The sequence below is a fragment of the Myxocyprinus asiaticus genome, chromosome 1, assembly GCF_019703515.2.
Source record: "Myxocyprinus asiaticus isolate MX2 ecotype Aquarium Trade chromosome 1, UBuf_Myxa_2, whole genome shotgun sequence".
Classification (NCBI taxonomy): domain Eukaryota; kingdom Metazoa; phylum Chordata; class Actinopteri; order Cypriniformes; family Catostomidae; genus Myxocyprinus; species Myxocyprinus asiaticus.
Genome location: NC_059344.1, coordinates 67,557,561 through 67,562,538, shown reverse-complemented (window position 1 = coordinate 67,562,538; position 4,978 = coordinate 67,557,561).

Sequence of the window (4,978 nt, the reverse complement as noted above, 5' to 3'; positions counted from 1 at the left end):
GATACTGCTGCACTGGTGACTCCACAACCTGCATTACCTAGCACCCCTCCACAGTTGCAGAACTCTTGTCCTCACCTGGCTCTTCCAGAAAAATTTAATGACACTCCAGGTCAGTGTGAGTTTTGTGCTGCAATGTTTCATATATATTGCCCAATGCCCTTCCAACTTACCCACCAAAGCTTTTAAAGTGGGTTTCATTCCATCACTTCTCACTGGCAGAGCATTAGAGTGGGCAATGGCAGTGTGGAATCAGAATCTGAAGATTCGTGATTTCATTTGATTTGCTCGCATCATGATTTAAGAGTTTTCCAGTGGGAGGTGAGGATGTCAAGGATTGACTCCTTCAGTTCACACAAGGTGGTGCCACTGAAACGGATTATGCCCTCACCTTCCGCACACTTGCCGCTCCGAGTGGTTGGCCAGATACACCTTCTAAAGACTAGATACCGTAATGGATTCTCGCCAACTACAGATCGAAATGGCCAATCGTGATAACCTCTTCCTGGATCAACTTCAATCACTCCATTTAAGATTGATAATTTACTGCAAAGTCACAGTCCCGCACCTCTACCCTATGTTAAGACAACCCCTTCAACCATGACTTCACCAAAACCCATGCAATTGGGCCATTCACGGCTGACTAGAGAGGAGCAACGGCAACATATTAATGATTGCCTGTGTCTGTACTGTGGAGAGGCAGGCCATTTCCTCTTCGATTCGCCCTAAAAATTTGTGTTGCAGTTCAAATTAGTTCCAGTGTTGACTCTATTTCAGTCAGGGCTCTCATTGACGCTTTCAATTTCATTGATTTCTCACATTTGTGAACTACTCTCTATAGTGACAATTCCTTGGGTACCTTCAGTGTCACAGCATTAGATGGATGACCACTGAACATGGGCACCACTCAACTCTTAACACAGCTTGTCTCTCTGCAAGTAGTAAGCTTGCATCAAGAACAGCTTCAATTTTTGGTCACCAACACCCCCTCCAATCCTATCGTTCTGGGTTACCCATGGTTGGCTAAACATGATCCACACATTTCCTGGGTTAATGGAGAATTTACTAAGTGGGGAGCATCCTGTTTTTCCTCATGCCTCAGAACCATCCTACTCATAGAACTCAACATCACTAAAGTCACCCCAGTACTTGTACCAGAACCCTCATCCATTCCTGCATGCCACCATGATCTCTTTGTGTTCAGCAAGACCAAAGCCACCCAATTACCACCTCATCGCTTTGTTGACTGTGCGATTGACCTCCTTCTAGGGACCATGTCACCTAAAAGCTGCATATACCCCCTATCCAACCCTGAGACCAAGGCCATGGAGGAGTGTGTGTATATATAGGAAGCTCTTCACTGTGGGCATATCCTTCTGTCCTTCCACTTCTCCCACTGCAGTGGATTTCTTCGTGGAGAAAAAAGATGGAGGTCTTCGTCCTTGCATTGATTACCGTGGACTAAATGCAATCACCATTAAGTTCCCCTATCCTCTACCTCTGGTTCCCATTGCCCTAGAACAACTACGAGAGGCTAAAGTATTCACCAAATTGGACTTGCGTCATGCCTATAACCTTATTCGTATCAAAGAGGGGGATGCATGGAAGACTGCCTTCATCACACACTCAGGTCACTGAATATTGTGTCATGCCTATCTAACTCACCATCGGTATTTCAAACTTTTGAATGGTCTCTTCAGAGACCTGTTGAATCACTGTCATTGTTTACATTGATATTCTCATGTATTCCCCCTCTTGCTTTACCTCAAGAACAATCACTTATTCGTCAGAGCTGAGAAATGTGAGTTTCATGTCTCCAACTACATTCCTGGGGTATGTTATCAGTGCGGAAAGAGCACATATGGACAATGTTAAAGTTGAAGCTGTCAGGAACTGACCCCATCCCAACACCGTTAGGGAACTACAAAGGTTTCTGGGCTTTGCAAACTTCTAAAGAAGGTTTATTCACAACTTCAGTCCCATTCACCTCTTCTCAAAGGCAAGCCTAAAGCTCTTGTCTGGACTTCCCAAGCCACCTCTGCATTTCGATCACTTTAACATCTCTTCACTACGGCCCCCATTCTCCATCCTGATCCTTCATTGTTGAAGTTGATGCCTCAAATATTGGCATTGGAGCAGTTCTTTCCCAGCACCATGGTAATCCCGTTAAAATGTATCCATGTGCCTTCTATTCACAAACTAACTCCGGCAGAACAAAATTATGATGTGGGAAACTCTTGGCAATGAAAGCTGCTCTGGAGGAATGGTGGCACTAGTTAAAGGGCGCACACCATCCCTTCACTGACCATCGCAATCTTGAGTATCTAAAGTCTGTTAAAAGGATTAATCCAAGATGGGCCCTCTAGGCTCTCTTAAGATTCAACTTCTCGGTTAACTACCGCCCGGGCTCTAAGAACTCTAAAGCCGATGCCCTATCGCAAATCTATCCCTCCGAGTCTGAGCCTATGCAAACTATACTTCCACAGATGGATCATTGCTTCCCTGGTTCAGTGGAATATCCTGAGGGACATTGAACAAGCTGCCCAAAGTGAGCCATCATCCCAGTTGTCCTTGAGGTCGCACCTACGTGCCAACTGACCTTCGCTCCGAGTCATTCACTGGGCTCATTCCTCGTTCCAGATGCCCAGGTGAGAACCGTGCCATTTGGTTGGTCCGAAACAAGTTCTGGTGGCCTACCCTGATCCATGATGTCACTATGTAAAATTTTTCTGTGCACAAAGTCGTCTAGGCTTCTCCCTGCAGGACTTGACCCTCTGCCTGTCCCTCAAGGACCCTGATCACACACAGCAATTGACTTTCTCAGGGATTTACCTCCCTCACAAGGTAACACCACCATTATAGTGACAGTGGACTGGTTCTCAAAGGCATACTGCCTCATTCCTCTCCCAAAGTTGCCCTCTGCTCTAGAGATGGCAGAGGCCCTCTTTCATGTATTCAAACTCTATGGCCTGCCGGAGTACATTTTGTCTTTGTCCGGGGTCCACAGCTTACGTCAAGCGTATGGAGGGAATTCTGCAGACTCCTTGCTGTTAACATCAGCCTCACTTCGGATATCATCCTCAATCTAATGGCCAGACAGAGCGCCTTTTAATCAGGAGGTGAGCCGCTTCCTTCGCACCTTCTGTCTCATTAAACGGTACGATTGGTGTCTGTTTCTCCCCTGGGCTGAATATGCTCAGAACTCCTTATGTAATATCCTCAACTGGTATGACTTTTTCAGTGCATCCTAGGCTACCAACCACCCCTCTTCCCTTGGTCAGGAGAACCCACAGGATTGCCCTCTGTCCAACATTGGATGCAGCGAAGTGACCAGGTTTGGGAATCAGCTCATGGGACCTTTTTCCCAGTCTCCAACCAGGCCAGTGCATGTGGTTATCTTTGGGACCTATGCCTTCCTTGCAAGAAGCTTTTCACCCAGGTATGTGGGTCCATTCAAAGTTATCAAACAAATTAACCCAGTCTGTTACAGGCTCCAACTACCACCTGACTATCATATTTCTCTCACTTTCCATGTCTCCCTCAAACCCCTGGTTGAGTCATCTGGAAATCTCTCAAATAATCCACCACCTCTGGACCTTGATGGGGACACTGCATATCGAGTAAACACTCTCCTTAACTCTTGGTGGCGTGGGGGTCAACTGCAGTACTTGGTGGACTGGGAGGGCTATGGGCCTGAAGAATGTTTCTGGGTATCTGCAGAGGAAGGTTTCTTTTTTTTTTTTGGACAAATCTCATTGTGGAATATCAACTAGCTCATCCTAATCGTCCTGCTCCCAGACCTAGAGGCTGACCCCTGACATGCCCTAAAAGGGTGGGGGGGGGACCCATCACATCACATCACATCACATCACATCATCTGTCTCTTCTCCTAGCCAGTTCACATGATCCTCATCCCCTGAATAGTAATCCCTCTGGACTACAACCCCCATCATGCATTGCCTCCCACCATTATCTATCGCACCTGTTCATTATTGCTCATTATCTGTGTATTTAAGCCCTGGGGTTGTACCATTCTGTGTGAAGTCTTGCCAGTTCTTTCTTAGTCTGCAATTCTGAGCGTTTATTCCTGTTTGCTTTTTTTTTTTTTTTTTTTTTTTTGCCTGCCTGATCACTCTAAACCTGCATATTGATCGTATGTCTGCCTCTTAGTCTGGTTCGTTACAGTGCCATGTATTTTAAAGTTATATAGCACAAGCCATTCTTTTACACCTTATTTTTAACTGAATTTTCAAAATATTTTTTGGGCTACTGTACTTATGACAGTAAATGTAGTACATTAGTCATGCAAAAGCCTTAATTCAAGTAATCCTATTTAAACGTGTATAATTAGTCCTTATTCCACATTTATTAAATCAGAATTATGGGATTTATGCCATTATACTAGTTAGGGTAATGCATATTAATAACCTGTTTAATAATAAACTAAAACTTTGACAGGGAGATCAGGGCCAGCGAGCCGTGTCAAAAAACTATTTAAACAAGAATTATCTCCTGATCATTATACAAATGTCTTAACTTGCACATTAATTCATAGTTGTGAAATCTCAAAAGTTTCTGTGTTTACAAATGAATCTGCTATGAGAAACAAATTGAAAAGGAACAATTTTACAATGAAAATTTTATTAAATTGAGAAATAATGACTCTCTTATACTGTATACATTTTTACCTTAAATCTTAATGTTGATTAAAATAAGTTCATGAACACATTATGCTTTAATGTCCTACATACACTATATTGTTTCTAAAATCCAAATATATGAGTTTTAAATTTTTTGGTTAAATTCTAAATTACATACATACACACAGTTCATTCAAAAACTTCATTTAAATTGGGAACATCAACTCTCCTCTCTGAGAATTTAATAAGAATGAAATGCTCAAACACAAAACACCAGTGGGAGGGCCCTAAACAGAAGGTCTGATAAGCAGTTTGCATAAATGACTGGGAAATGTCCAGCT